The sequence below is a fragment of the Mustela nigripes genome, chromosome 6 (genome assembly GCF_022355385.1).
Source record: "Mustela nigripes isolate SB6536 chromosome 6, MUSNIG.SB6536, whole genome shotgun sequence".
In the NCBI taxonomy this organism is placed as follows: domain Eukaryota; kingdom Metazoa; phylum Chordata; class Mammalia; order Carnivora; family Mustelidae; genus Mustela; species Mustela nigripes.
In genome coordinates, this window is record NC_081562.1 from 107,452,569 (window position 1) to 107,468,324 (window position 15,756).

The 15,756-nt window shown below is 46.3% G+C and overlaps 1 protein-coding gene across 10 annotated transcripts in view; it reads left to right on the forward strand.

Annotated features, from left to right (window-relative positions):
- The first annotated feature begins 5,935 nt into the window (after nucleotides 1–5,935).
- SLC25A18 (solute carrier family 25 member 18) overlaps nucleotides 5,936–15,756 on the forward strand; it is a 28,325-nt gene continuing 18,504 nt past the window's right edge. For 2 of the 10 annotated variants that reach the window (XM_059403934.1, XM_059403935.1), the window contains exons 1-2: nucleotides 5,942–6,221; nucleotides 11,390–11,524. The gene's annotated coding sequence lies outside the window, so the exon portion shown is untranslated. Of the gene's footprint in view, nucleotides 6,222–11,139; nucleotides 11,245–11,389; nucleotides 11,525–15,756 lie in introns of those variants that run through there. The other 8 variants (XM_059403936.1, XM_059403927.1, XM_059403933.1 and 5 more) reach the window with 8 other exon arrangements.

Sequence of the window (15,756 nt, forward strand, 5' to 3'; positions counted from 1 at the left end):
ACAACACAGATTTTTTTCTGTAATAGACTCCAGTTTTAAATTTGATGTGCGTTTAAGTGGAATGAGTTTTGAGGCTGTGTTCTCATTTGGTCCTAATTCTGGTTAGAAAGCTGTCACTGGCATGATCTGGTTTGAAAGCATGAAGAGGTCAGTGCTGTCCCTGTAGGAAGAACATGGTTCAGCTCTTGAGCCTAGGATAAGTTCACATGGCCGATGGCATTACTCCTCCTGTTTTTGTGTCTGTGTAGAAGCAGGGAGGAGAGAAAGACCAACTGGTCTTGATAGCTGGCTCAGGTCTAGTTAGAGTCGGTCTAGACCCAGAGCTTTCTGCCGCCGACAGCCTTCATCTTCTCACATGAACATTGGTGTGAGAGAGAGGCCTTTGGCTGCTGCCTGACATAAGTAGCCACAGGACCTGTTCCTCTGGTGCTGAGGTTGGAGGCATTGCTTTGTGCTAAAGGACCCTGGGGTGTGGGGAGGAGTGGACCATAAGCAATAGTTGGGCTGATCTGTGCCCATTCCCCCCCCCCCCGCCCCAGCCCCCGTTCGAGGTAACCTTTTCTCCTCTCCCAGCCCCTTACCCCGTTACCTGTTCCTAGAGAAAAGCTGTGAACAATATAGGAAGAAATCAGTCAATTCTTTTATCCTGAGCCTGCCTTCTTTCGTATATAGAGAGGTTAGAAAATGTTAAGGAAGAACAATATCAAGAACTGAACTACTGTATCATAACACTGGGAGCAAGGGCAACAGCAGACTTGCCAACCTGGTTGTGCCCCATGTGGGAGCTGGGTCCTTCATTACAGGTACCAGCAGTCAGGAGCTGCAAGACTGCAGGAGCACATGTGACCATGGAGCTGCTGGGACCTGCTGAGCACTCCTCCCCCAAGCAGGACCTATTCTTCTCTCTTATCTTTGTCCTCTGGCACTTCTCTACCCAAGTGTCTTAAACAGATGCAGATCCATTTGCCCTCTTCTCCATGAGGGGGTGGTGGTGTGTGATATGTTTTAACTGGAAAGTAGTGTGTGAGGAGGTCCTAAAAATGGTCCGCTGTCGGGCTAGGACTCTCACATGGTGTCCTCGGGTCAGCTCTCAGGAGTCCCCAGGAGCAGGGAGCTGGGCTCCACGGGAAATGAGGAAACTCGCACACCTGTCTGATTGAACAGTCCTGGCTAGCCTTTATTAGCATTGTTAATAAGTTAGGATCTTTTCCCCTAAGACCCAGGAGGAATAAACACCCCAGAAAGAAAAGTAAAGCTTTTTGAAAGGTTTCTGGTTTGGGTTTCTTGTTTGTTTTTCCCTCAGAGTCTGTTCTTTTAAAAAGTAGTTGTTGGCTGAAATTTATTATGGTAGATAACATGTGAAGAGTAAGGGCAAAATGAAGATTCTTGTTCATATAACTTCTTTCGTCCCACCTTCTAAAAATAAAATTAAAGCCACTCTTCCTCTCCTTAATCACACTGGTTTGGTTCAGTCAGTGCACATGAGCTTCTTAGTCACAATTCTTTTATTCCTGCTGAGCCCAAGCTCTCAGAAGACAAAACTCTGTTATGCTCCTCTTCGTGTTTATGTTCATTGAATACCTGAAGATCTGTAGGGGGTGTGTGCACCTTTGTTCACTCTGACCGCAGCTTTCAGTGTCGATTCACCGGGGCCTAGCGCTCAGACCTTGGAAATGCTTCTCATTACTAATAGGTGTCATTACCCCATGGCATGTGTCTCTTATCATTTATGGCAACTCCTGGAGTCAAAGAGGATGCAAAGTGCTGTCCAAAACATGCGAAATCCCAGTGTTGTGGTCATCATCGATGTCAGAAACAAGCTCTCGATCCATACCACTTGGTGGGATTTTCCTTCTCCCTTTTTCCTTTAATGAAAATTCAAATCTATAAATAATATACTGTCTTAAGACCTACCTAATCTGAAATTTCACAGCAAGTCTTACCTGAGCAGTCCCAAGACAAGGACAGTTACATAGTGTCAGAATGCTGACATGCTTTCAAAGAAATGAAGGCTTAGAGTTTTCGAGCATTATTGCTACCGCCCCCACCTTGTGACTGTCTGTCAGTCCGCTCACCCCTGCTAGCTTCTGCATGGACCTCCAGTAAGGAAGTCAGCTCCGTGTGTGTCTGAGTTTAATGATTGTTCCACCTCGGGGGTTTCTGGAATGCAGTCCCGGCTAATAGCTTTCTGTTCAACACTCTAGTGAGAATACTGGGAATTTGGGTTGAGCACATAGAGGCTTTTATTCCTGGGCTCACATAACTGTCTAGGAACTAAGAATGTGATTGAGATTTGCTGCATGATAAGAAATCCTTTTTCCTTTTTTAGTGGGTTGGACTCTGTAATATGGAGCCTTAGGACACCAAGCCTTGCCCTGCTTTTCATTTGGGAAAACAGAACTTGAGTGAACATTTCTGCATGTCATCTCTTATATGAAGCTGTGACACAAGCTTTGTCTCGAGGTTGGGTGTTTACCTGTCTCTGCTTTGTAGGTCTTTGCTAACCAGAAATTCAGAGGGGCTGTCTCCCCAGCTCGTCTTTATCTCTCACTGCGTACCAGGGGACTGACTGAACTTTTAAGTAGAAACGCCTGATAGCCAACTAATTGTCCTGCGTGTGTTTTTGGAAAGGGTGGGATGGGGTTGGGAACAGGGGGTGTGGATGTTGAGTTAAGTTATTGAAATGCTGAACCCCATTCGGTATCCTTCGTGTGACCCTTTTTCCCTAGCTAGGACTCAGGTACCTCACTCTCCTGCCTTGCACACAGCTCCTGGGAGCCCAGGCCAGTCTCCACCAGCCTGCGGCACACAGTGTCAGGGATTCTTTGCTCCTGCTGCAAAAGCCGTGTGAACTTTCCTGGCCAGTACTGGAAAGGGGAATGCTATTTATTTTTATATTGTGTATATTTTGTCGTGGTCTGCTGATTCCCTGTTTCACTGAGAGCGACACTTACCTCAATAGTTAGTTCAATATTGTGTGTTTGGATAATTTTTTAAAAGAACTTTTTAAAAAGCTTTTTGATCCTCAGAGGTCTGTAGATTTATTTCCATATGAACTGGTTATTTTGTATAAAGTACATTCTTAAAATAGCAAGGCTCTGATATGTGTGAGTTGTGTGTGTCCATGTGTCACTTTTATCTTGGGGACAAAGGTTTGAACTAGACCCCAGCACCACCACCTAAAACATGGCCAGCCCGTTTCCCCTCAGGGCAGGTGGGCGGTGTAGGGGCAGGCAGTGGGGGTGGGCCCTGTACAGGTGAGGCTGGGCTGTGCTCTGCAGGGAACCTCAGAGCAGTACTAAAACCGGCTGGCAGTTCCACAAATGTCTAGGATGAGGTACTCCCCAGCTGGCCTCATCCCAGCACCACCCACACATCCCTAGCACTTGGTTACACACCTTTACACACTGCGTACACTACTTCTGCTCTCCTTCCAAAATCTCAGATGGACTAGGGTCCAGGAGGTAAAAAATTCAGCTTATCATAAGGGGACACCAGGCAGCTGGAGCCTGGGGTCTTGTGTGAATTACATGTGGCCAGAAGTGGGAGCTACAAGGCTACGTAAGCAGCTGCTTTATACCTGCCCCATTTATTTAGTTTTTATTTCCTTTTCCTAGGAAGGTTTTTGTTACAGGGGAGAAAGAGAATGGATAAAGTGGCCATCTTGGGGCACCTGACTGGCTCAGTCATGGAACATGTGACTCTTGATCTTGGGGTGGTGGGTTTGAGCCCCACTTAAGGTGGTAGGGCTTACTTGAAAAAAAGAAGAAATGGGGCACCTGGGTCGCTCAGTGGGTTAAGCCTCTCCCTTCGGCTCAGGTCATGATCCCAGGGTCCTGGGATCGAGCCCCACATTGGGCTTTCTGCTCTGCAGGGAGCCTGCTTCTTCTCTCTCTCTGCCTGCCTCTCTGCCTACTTGTGATCTCTGTCAGATAAATAAAGAAAAAATTTAAAAAAAAAAAGAAAAAAAGAAGAAAGTAGCTATCTTACTATCAGTTGGTTTTAGTTCTACGACACCAAAATTTCTGGCCTTTTTATGCTTAATTGGCCTTATGAAAATAATCCCCTTCTGTAAAAATTCTACCACAAATAGTACCAATTTCCAAATCTCTGTTCACGCAGGTTTATCACTTTCTGGGAATGTGACAGATCCCTCTTGGCCTCCAGTTGTGTGGTATTAGAGATACTAGATTGTCCCTTTGTTTTGTTTTGTTTTTTTGTCCCTATTTTTTTTTAAAGATTTATTTATTTGAGAGGGAGAGCTGGCTAGTAGGGAACAGGGCAGAGGGAAAGGGAGAGAAAGAATCTCAGGCAGACTCCCCACTGAGCACAGAGCTCACTCTCACAACCCATGAGATCATGACCTGAGCCGAAGTCAGAGTCAGATGCTTCAGTGACTGAGCCACCCAGTTGCCCCTGAAGTGTCCCTGTTGATATATTATTATTGACTAATATATTTATTAAGAAATCAACTCCAAGTGAAAATCATTAGTAAACCCCAGATTTGATTGGCTTCTGGTGAAGTGGTGTTTCAGTGCCTCCTTCTGCACTGGTAGGTCCTGGGCCGCAGGGCCAGTTGTGACATCGGCCTGTTCAGCATAAGCTCTGCCCACTGTGCGTATTAGTATCACATCCTTAAAATGCATGAAGAGATTGATTCCTGACTTCTGGATTCCCAGCTGCAACCACTCCTGCTGTGACATGAATTCCGCACTAAACAAAGGCTGGCATTTGGGGACTGTTGGAGCTAATGATAGGGTTTGATTTATTTTGTAGTAGGAACTTGGGTCTTGGCTGAGCTAAGGGTATTCCCAGACTTATCTCCTTGGGACTAAAACAAAGTATCTTTCATAGATCGATTCTGTTTCAAAACTTGGTAAGGTGGGGCGCTGTTAACCTAGCTCTTTTTTTGGAACCATTTGACGTGAACATTTGTTAGGCCTCACAGGTAACAGCTCACACAACAATCCCCCCTACTCAGTGAGCCACTTGCTTCAAATTGCTACATGAAAAGAAAGCTGGCAGGGCAAGATTTAGGGGAAAGAAAGGAAGTCACAGATTGTCAACAAGGATTAGTCTCAAAACTGTGGAACTTTCCTTTTTGACATTTGGAAACATCCATAGTGCTTCTCTTCTTAAACGTTAATGTCTTCTGTCTCTAAACCAATTCCTGTCATTGAGGAAGGAAAGGGATCTTGATTTTATAAACAAGTAGCCCCTCTGGGGGTTCAGTTTTGCCATTATCTACATCCTGTGAGAGTGGTATTAAAAGAACTGAGAGAATAACCCAGGGTTGGACTCCTGGAGGTCGACCTTCACCCTGTAATCTTCCTGGCGAGGTGAATGGCCTGTGTCATTAAATGTTATGCAAGGCTTGCCTTTGGAAGAAATGCTATTGGACCTTTTCTCCTGGGGGTCTGGATTCTAGGCCAACTGGGAATGAGGTTTGGGTTTTCTGTAGATGGGCCCTGCAGATCCGTTTCCCTGGCCTCATGGTTTTCCCTTGGGTTTTTTATTTTTTATTTTTTTTTAAAGATTTTATTTATTTATATGACAGACAGAAATCACAAGTAGGCAGAGAAGCAGGCAGAGAGAGAGGAAGGAAGCAGGCTCCCCGATAAGCAGAGAGCCGGATGTGGGGCTTGATCCCAGGACCCTGGGATCATGACCTGAGCTGAAGGCAGAGGCTTTAACCCACTGAGCCACCCAGGCGCCCCTCCCTTGGGTTTTTTAAAGGAGAACATCTGCACGTCTGTTTTAGTTCCCTTTCTGCTACCAATGCTCACTCCTCTAATTCCTTGGGCAGTTATAGCAAAAACCTTCAGTGTGAACTACTCACCAACAAGGCAGCTGGAAAATCCCCAGATTTGGCAGTTGTGCCCCGAAATCCCAACCCCCTTCTGCTTCCATGACCTGCATATAAATTCAGATCCCTTTGAGAAGTCTGCAGGTTTGGAAAGGCACTACCTGCTCCTAGAATCTTGGATTTGAACCTCATTCTGGACAGCGAATGACAAGGAAGGAGTAGCTCTATTCTACCCAGTTAAACACTAGATAGAATTTTTTATAGCAGTGGAGTCAGTTCCTTGGATTGGATTCAAGGTTTTCGCTCTGGGGAGGGATTGAGTCTGCAGTAGGAAAGCAGAGACTTTCAAGTGAAGCCTGGTCTGTGTGTGCCCCAGGAACTAATGAAGATTGACTGACTCGTTCGCAAGTTCTCAGTAAGTATTAAATACCAGCTGTGTGCCTAGTTACCTTGCCTAATTACTAATAGTGGAAAAGAGGAAAAAATAGCTGCTGCTGCTGCTGCTGCTGAGTTCATAGTAAAAGGAGAAAAGCCATTCAGAAGAATTGGACTACAGTAGAGGGTTAAAAAGAACATACTGCTTAAAGTAGTAGAAAGGTAGTCCCTGCAGGAGGACTGGGTGCTGTCAGCCATAATTTTGGCAGGCCTAGCGGCACAGGCCAGGGGCCTTCCATTCAGCGGTCTCTCTCCATGGTCTTCTCTGAATCTTTGCTGCAGCTAGAATTCCTCTCTTTCCTCTCACCTTGGTTCTGCTGCCACTAGGCTACGCTGCACTGATGAAGACAGGGCAGACTACCCCCAGTCCTGCTCTCTGGTGTAGTTATAAGAGAACGTTCCCTACAGACCACATAGGTCTGCGGAAATGAACGAGCTTGGGGCTGGCCCCACTACCTCAGCCTTCCTTAGTGAGTCTCCGCTGTCTTCCTATGGGCATGTAATCTGTTGTGCTGGTTCTGAGGCTAGACTCTGGACCGCCAGCCTCACCTGGGAATTTGTTAGAAATGCAAGTTCTGGCTTATGCTGACTGAGGGTGCTTCTGGGCTGTCTGTTGTAATCCGCCCTCTGGAGGGGGTGATGCAAACTGAAGTTTAATAACACTGACCTATGGGAACTGCCCTGGGGTTTACACTTCCATCCTTAGCCACACCTCATCCCAGCAGGCTGTCGCATTCATCCCACACCCTGCTGGTGAACTGGGATAAAGGTTATGGATGTTCCTTCAATCCAACCCTGGGGAAGGACTGCAGAACAAGAATGGCTGCAAACTGGAGAAATTCCCTCATGGTTCCCCCTGGCCCTGCCCTCTATGACCCCTGGCTTCTGTTCTCCATCAGACCTCACTCCCAGTCCGCATCCTCTGGCTCATCTGCAGTGGTGGGTGGTTGGGGGGGCTCCAAACCTATCCAACCACTGTACTCATGTCAAGACCCTCCCTGCTGTTAAACAGTCTCCTGTGTACTCCCTGCGACCTCTTCCACAGCTGCTGTTTTGACTTACTTAACAAATTTTAGTGAGTTTATGTTTGGCTTTGCAATGCTCTTAACCAATGGTCGCCAATATAGGCTGCTCATTTAGGGATTTAAAATCCTGGGCCCTTCGGGTCCCTGCTGGCTCAGTTGGTGGAGCATGCAACTCTTTATCTCCAAGTTGTGAGTTCAAGTCCTATGTTCAGTATAGAGATTACTTAAAATCTTTCAAAAAACGAGACAAAATAAAACACCTGGGTGTAAAAAAAAAAAAAAAAATCAGATGCTTGAACACTACCTCAGAGTTTTTCATTGGTCTGGGGATCAGAATTTTTCAAAGCTTTCCTGGTAATTCTGTGGTATAGTCAACATTGTAAGTCATTCTCAGCGCTCCTGAGTGGCTCAGTCTGTTAAGCATCTACCTTCCGCTCAGGTCTTGATCCCAGAGTGCTACGATCAAGTCCCACATTGGGCTTCCTGCTCTCTTCCTCTGTCCAGCTCCTACCCCTGCACGTGCTTGCTCGCTCACTCTCTCTCTACCTCAAATAAATACATAAAATCTTTTAAAAAAAAAAAACATATTTTAAATCCACCATTGCAAAGCACTCTACAAAAGCAGTGGCTTGCAGACTTTAACACATGGAGAATCTTGTTAAGATCAGATTCTGGCTACTGACCCTGGGGTGGGTCCCACAATTCTGCATGTTTAACCAGCCCACCGCTGTTTGAGAGCAGTAAGGCCTCAAACCCATCCTTGGCTTCCAACACTCCTGACTAACCTTGTTACTTAGAGAGACCACCTCACGTGGTCCTCTAACTTTGTTCTTTTCCAGATCTTCACTTTTTTTCTTTACAGCCAGTCATGTCCTCTCACCAAAGCTGACTTTCCCTTGTGCTTTGCAGTCCAACCTCTCCTGCCTACATCCGCATGCCATCAGTCTCTTCCCTCCCTATAAATGTTCCAGCTTCCTCTATTTAAATATCAGCTATTTATTTCTCTTTGCCTTTATCCAGACTTCTCTTTATTTTTTCAGTAACCTCTGCACCCGAAGTTGGGCTCAAACTAAGGACCCCAAGATCAAGAGTTGCATGCTGGTCTGACTGAGCCAGCCAGGCGCCCCATACCTTCATCCAAACTCTTTACCAATAGAACCTGACATTTTTGTCTCTATGGCAATGTGGCTTCCTCCCCACCTTTCAAGAACTACTGACTTAGTCATGGAACCCCCGCCAGATTCCCTTTGCTGCCCTTACATCCTCTGCATGGCTTCAGCCCCTCTGGAATTGGTTCTCACAGGTGCCATGACCCACGTTCACCCATGTCTCCACAGCCTGCCCTCCCATTCCCTTTTTTCCCTTCGTGTAGGTGTCTTCTTCCTAAGACTTGCCTCCGTTCTCCTCCTCTTCCTGCGCCTTCCTCTGGATGATTACTATCATCACCTGCAACTACAGTTGTCCCTCTCTGCAGTCAACTTCCAACTTCGAGTCAGATTTTTTGCCATGCTCTGGCTGCCCTTTCCAAGTTCCTGTTGCACAGGGACACCATGTGTCCCTGCTGCCATTGTTCCGGGATTTTTATTTGCCACTGTTATAAATTTTTTTTTACCCAAATGACTGGCAGTTTCATTTCCTATACTCTGCTTATTTTTAACATCCTTTCTTAACCATTTTATTATAATAAACATTAAAACTAACATTTTTCCCTATCCCTCCAATGTCATCCATTTATGTTTAAGTATAATATCCTGGCTTCATGGTTCATCTCTCTTTTCCTTTTAATTGTGACAAAGTACACATAGACTATTTTAACCATTTTTTAGTGTACACTTCAGTTGCATTAAGTACATCACTCGTTATACAGCCATTACTACTGTCCATCTCCAGAACTTTTTTTATCCCATAGAGAAGGTTTTTTCCCATTAAACTAACTCCCCATCTCCCTTCTCTCCAAACTCCTAGGAACCACTTTTCTTTCTGTGTCTAGGAATTTTAACTATTTTAGGTACCTGAGATAAGTGGAAAGACACAGTATTTGTCCTTCTTTGTCTGGCTTATTTCACTTAGCATATTTTCAGGGTTCATCCATGTTGCAGCATGTAGCAGAATTTTATTCCTTTTTGAGGCTAAAGAGCATTCTATTGTGTGTCTATAGACCACATTTTGTTTATCCATTCATCCATCAGAGGACATTTGGGTTGTTTACCTTTTGGCTATTGCAAACAATGTTGCAACGGACATGAGTGTGCAGATATGTGTTGGAAACACTGCTTTCAATTCTGGGTGTAATTCTATTTTTAACTGAGAAACTGCCTGACCAATTTCTGCAGTTGCTGTTCCATTTTACATTCTCATCAACAGCACTCAAGAGTTCAAATTTCTCCATATCCTTGCCCCCATGTTTTCTCTGTTTGGATAGTCCCATCCTAGGAGGTGTGAAGGTGGTAGCACTCTTTTTTGTACACACTGCCATCCCCTGCTTTGTGGCTGCCACTTTAAACTCAACAGCCAGCCAAACTTTTCTTCTACACTCTCTTCTTACCTACCCACTCCAGATGTTCCTAGTGGGGGCAATATATATCTTTTCCTGCTGATCCATGTTTCAAACACTCTTTGTCCCTGGCATGTTTAATCCACTGCCAGACCCTTTCAATTATTCACAAGAATCACTCACATCTCTTCCTTCCTGCAGGCAGATTCTTGTTTTATTTCTTGCCTGGATTATTGTAATCTGGCCTGTCCAAACCCCTTGGCACTGCCATAAGCCTGAACCGTCCCCAGTGGGCCCCTCCTCCACGTCCTAGATAGCTTTCCATTGTCCACCAGGAAAAAGGAGGGGAAAAAGTTAGCGTTAAGTGAACACTTTTTTTTTTTTAAGATGTTATGTATTTATTTGACAGAGATCACAAGTAGGCAGAGAGAGCGGGAGAAGCAGGCTCCCTGCTGAGCAGAGAGCCCAATGCAGAGCTCAATCCCAGGACCCTAGGATCATGACCTGAGCCAAAGGCAGAGGTTTAACCCACTGAGCCACCCAGGCGCCCCTAGTGAACACCCTTTATGTGTCAGATGTTAAGTGCTAAATGTACTAACTGCTCCACATCTGAGTCTCATTTCACAGATGAGGATGCCGGCACAGAGAAGTAATTTATTAAATGTCACACAGCGAGTAAGTAGTAGACTAGAATTCAAACCAGTCCAAAGGTAGTCTTATTTCAAAGCCGGTTCTTAACCACGATGCTCTACTGCTTCATAGCAGTCCTATGAAGTGGCTGTCTCAATTCCCCTTTGATGAAGAAAGGCACTAAGTTAAATAATTTGCCTAAAGTGAGGTCGTTATTAACTTGGAAGCTGGAATTTGAACCTGGGTCTATGACATCAAAGTCTGTCCCATGCGATTCTTTATCTCTCCCAAATCCTTGTCCAGACAACAAGGTCCTCTACCTTTGGGACCCAACATGTTACCAGCTTTATTTTCCCTGCACCTGTCTCATCCTCCCTTGCCCCAGATTAGACAATTTGCCATTAAAGAGCAGCTGGGTTTCAGTTTTAACCAGTGCCTACTTCCGGAAGCCCTTCCAGCTCTCTAAGCTGGAAGCACTCCTCAGCTGCAGCCCTGAGCTCCCAGCTCAGCTGTGACAGACGTGAGGGCGTGGAGTGTGCCCCATCCACACTGCAGTGCCCAGTAGACCACCGAAAACACAGAAGCACTGGAGCAGGCCATCACCTGCAACTGCAAAAGTGGGGGAGTCAGATGCAGAGGTTAGCTTCTGGCCCCAAAAGTCTGGCAGAAGTGTTTGCATTGCATCGATTTTCCATTGTTTGTGCTCCTCCCGGACGTCCAGGTCTCTGAGTGGGTGGAATGTCCCCTCACCCCCACTCCCAGACTGCCTGACTATACCCTTTCCAGCCTGAAGTTTTGTCCCAGTCATTCTACAGCCAAGTAAACAGCCACCTACCTGCTCGCCACCTGGGAAGGTAGGACTGGGCTTGGCTAGGCTGCATTGTGGCCTCTTTGGGGTTCCATTCAAACCCAGTCTGCAGGTGTGGGAGGAGGGAGGGAGCTGGGGACTGGAGTAAAGGAGGATGGCTTGGTGACCACCTGCCTTCCCCTCCTGCCCAGGTGAAAGGGCTGTGTGGGCATGAGGAGGGCAAGGCACTAACAAAAGAGAATTGTAAACCAGCCCTTCCTGCAGCTCACCAGTGATCGGGCCTGTTTCTTGGCATCCAGAAAAAGGAGAAGTTTCCTCACTGAAAGGTAAGTGTTTGTCTTATCTGTATCAAGCTTAGAGTTGGTAGGGAAAGAGCCACTTCAAGCAAATAGTTGGGAAACAGGTCAGAGCAGCCAGTGGGAAAGGGTCTTGTTTCATTTGCTGCACAGAGTAGGAAGCAGGTGGGCAAAAGGAAGTGGCCACCCTCTGACAATAGGTCAGCCCAGGCAACATCTAATTTCGGAGGCAAGTCATTTCCTTGGCACCGCTAGTTTAAGGGGCTCAGCCCTGAAGAACTCTCACTTGCCCTGCTGAGAGGAGATAGAGAGAGAATGGTCCACTTGCTTGAGTGTCCTCACAGCGTGACAAAATGAGGGCAGCTGAAAAGCAGAACTGACTGTCTTGTGATGAGACTGACTGCAGAGTTAAAGGCAGTAGTCCCCGTCATGGTTCATTGATTCCAGCCTCTCTGTTGAATGCCTCTGCTTAAGAAAAACCCTAAGCCTGCCTTGCCTCTCCCAGTAACTTACTACTCTGATGAGAGGTGGAGTTCAGCAGACAAACCACTATACTGCAGTGCAGTACATGCCATAACTGGGTATTAAATGGGATTATAGCAGAGGACTCCTAGCCAAGATTTGAGGGACTTAAGAGGGGCTTGTGTGAGAAGCTGAAGCCCCAAAACAATTTGTAATTCACCAGGTAGAGATGGGGAAAGAGTGTCCTAGTCACCAGGACAATATGTGCAAAGCTCAGACGCAAGAGACCGTGACGTGTTCTGAGAAGCGAGAGTTCCCAATGGCTGGCAGGGAGAGTAGATTGGGGTTGGGGTGGGGGGTTGGAAGACACAGTCAAAGTATGAAAGTAGGGACCAGGTCAAGGAAAGGGGTAGGGAAACTATCCTAAGAGCGGTGGGAAGTTAGCAGTGCCCTTTAGGCAGGGAAGGGCTTAAAAGCCAGACTGGCAATTGGGACCAGACTTGAACTTTTGCTTGCTCACTCGGCCATGTTTTGTTGTTGTCATTGTTTTTAACATTTTATTTATTTGACAGAGGAAGAGAGAGAGCACAACTAGGGGGAGTGTCAGGCAGAGGGAGAGGGAGAAGCAGGCTCCCCGCTGAGCAGGGAGCCCCATGTGGAGCTCTATCCCAGGACCTTGGGACCATGACCCGAGCTGAAGGCAGACGCCCAACGGACTGAGCCCCCCAGGCATCACTTACTTGGCTTGGATTTGAGGGAAGCAAGGCTGAAGGCCAGGGGCAAAATGGAGAGGTGCTCCAGGCAGTGGGTGACACCCGTATGATCAAGCAGTAGCTGGTGGGCCCACAAGAGACTTATGACAGTTTTTTTCTACCCATGATGAAGGGCCTGTTTACCCCATCCATTATGGACAAATAGTTTTGTAAAATGCAATAAAAATGAATTGCTAGAAAAATAGAATTTTTTAAAATGATAAAATATAAGCTCACATATTTCTTAGTAAATTCTAAAATATGTAGTTCCTTAAGATACCATAAAATTTCTAAGCCTTTACTCTCAATTTCTGTACTTGTCTCAGACCAGCACTGAATCAACACCTTGAGTAGCATCGAATTTAGGAGGAAAAACTGCCACAACATGGTGACTGAGGGAAGGGATGAATCAAAGATGGCATTTGTTCTTGGCCTGAATAACTGAATGGCTGACAGTGCAGCCTTCAGAGCTAGGGAACCAGGAGGAGGCACAGCAGACTTAGATGGGTAGACATGAGTCAAAAGAGGTGTTACCATTCTGCATGAGATGGGGATGGCCCAGGAGCTGATTATGATGATGGTGAGGGGCGAGGGGCAGAGAGCCTGAGCTGCAAGTCCATTAGTCATGAGCAAGTAGACAATGACCAAAGCCTAGGAGGAGATGGACTTTGAGGAAAGCTTTGTGGAATGGAAGGAGTTGAGAACATTAGCAGGACTCTTTGGGCATCAGTGAGGAAGGACACTGGTCATGGGAGGCTGGGGAGCCACTGGAGGGAACCAAGGAATCCACAGAAGTCAAGGTAATAGAATGTTTTAATGTGGGAAGAATGGAAAGCGGTGTAATCAGGAGCTCAGAGAACCCTGGCCTGCTCTGTTCCCTGCAGATCACCACCTAGAATCATCCCTCTGAATAGTTGTGTCTCTGGACAGCCTCATTCAAAACATGATCCTGGGAAACAATAATTACTTTCGGGGTGCTTGGCTGGCTCAGTCGGTAGAGCATGCAAATTCTTGATCTCAGGGTCTTGAGTTCAAGTTCAGGGTGTAGAGCTTACTTAAAAAAAAAGAAGAAGAATTGCCTTACAGTTTTCTGTGCTTTCCAAATTTTCTAATTCTTTTCTAGTACTTTAAATTCTTTAAGAAATAGAATAATGGAGGCACCTGGGTGGCTTAGTGGGTTAAAGCCTCTGCCTTCAGCTCGGGTCATGATCCCAGGGTCCTGGGATCGAGTCCCACATCTGGCTCTCTGCTCCGCGAAGAGCCTGCTTCCTCCTCTCTCTCTGCCTGCCTCTCTGCCTACTTGTGATCTCTGTCTGTCAGATAAATAAATAAAATCTTTTTTAAAAAATAGAATAATGGTTCATTATTAACAACAACAAAAAAAGTACTGATCACCGCGTAAGCATCTATTAATTAGCTGTCCTCCTAGGGAAGCGCACCAGGATGGGTCCCAGTCATGCTGTTAGGCTCAGGATCCCTAAATGAGACAGGGTAAGATAGGTGGGCTGGGCCCTGCCACGTGGACTCCCTCCCAGCCCCAACGGGACCTGTTGCCTAGGACCATCCTTAGCTAGCTTCTTATTTGCAAAACAGAGCCTGCCGTGGGATGGGGAAGGGACAAACCATCTCATTGTGTGTATACACACACACACACACACACACACACACACACAGAGCAGAGATGCTCCCAGAATTGGGCATCTAAGGTCAAAGACTAGTCTGGTGCCACTCACTAGCAGAATGGTGTCTGCCTGCCAAGTGAGGGGCGCCTTCTCACCAACTTCCCACAGAGCAGGAGGACACAGTTCCCAGAGTCTTGGCTTCTCTCCAAATGCCTCTCCCTCCCTCTGGGCCGCTTCCTCTCCTGGCCTGTTTTTCAGTTCCTCAGTGCCTCAGGTCTCAGACTTCCCCCAGCTCCATGGTTCTTCAGCCCTAGACAGTTGCCCCATCTTAGGCCCTTTTTTCTTTAAAAAATTTTCTCTCAGGGGCACCTGGGTGGCTCAATGGGTTAAAGCCTCTGCCTTCAGCTCAGGTCATGATCCCAGGGAGCCTGCTTCCTCCTCTCTCTCTTCCTGCCTCTCTGCCTACTTGCGATCTCTGTCAAATAAATAAATAAATCTTAAAAAAGAAAAGTTTTCTCCCAGGGATGCCTGGGTGGCTCAGTCAAGCCTCTGCCTTCTGCTCAGGTCATGATCCTGGGGTCCTAGGATCGAGCCCAGAATTGGGCTCCCTGCTCAGCGGGGAGTCTGCTTCTCCCTCTCCTTCTGCTCCCCTGCTCCTGCTCTCTCCCTCGTTCTATGTCAAATAAATAAATAAAATCTTTAAAAAAATTACTCTCCCAACTATCTCTTGTCCTCTGCACCCTCCACCTCCCTAATCCTTTTCTCTCTACTTCATTGCTTTGCCATGATGCCACCTAAATGGTCTCACAGGAAGTTTCCTTTTCTCAACCCCCTCTTCCTGAATTACTCTCCTCATACAACATTCGACATGGTAGTTTCCCCCTTAAAAGCTTTCAGTGTTTACTTACTGCTTATAGGATCAGATATGTGAAAAGATACTTATTTGGGAGACACAAGCTATGAGGGAAGCACAGGGCTCTCCACAACTGGCCTAACCTACTTTTGCAGCCCTTTTCCGCTGTTCTGGTGAGCGAGCCAGGGCAGTCACTGTCCCTCAGCCCTTTGCTTGGCCCCCTGTGCTCACACAGTGTTCCCATCCAGGGCACCTCCTCTTCCTCTTCTTACAAACTTGCCCTGTTTTCTTTTTTTAAATCCTTCTCTAAGATCCTTTAGATTCTTCTCTAAGCCAGCCCAAAATGACCTTGTGCATCTCTGAATGCTTACAGTATTCACTGTCTAAGCAGCTCATTGCAGTGAAATGGAATTTGAGAGTTCTTTAAAAGTTTCGTTTACTGAGAACTCTTTGGCTACCCAATTACAAAAACAAATTCTAATTTGCCTAAAACAATAAGTCAATTCATAACAAGCAATAAATCCCTGAAACATCAACAGAAAGACAAGTTCAACAGTTCATTAGAGGTATAGT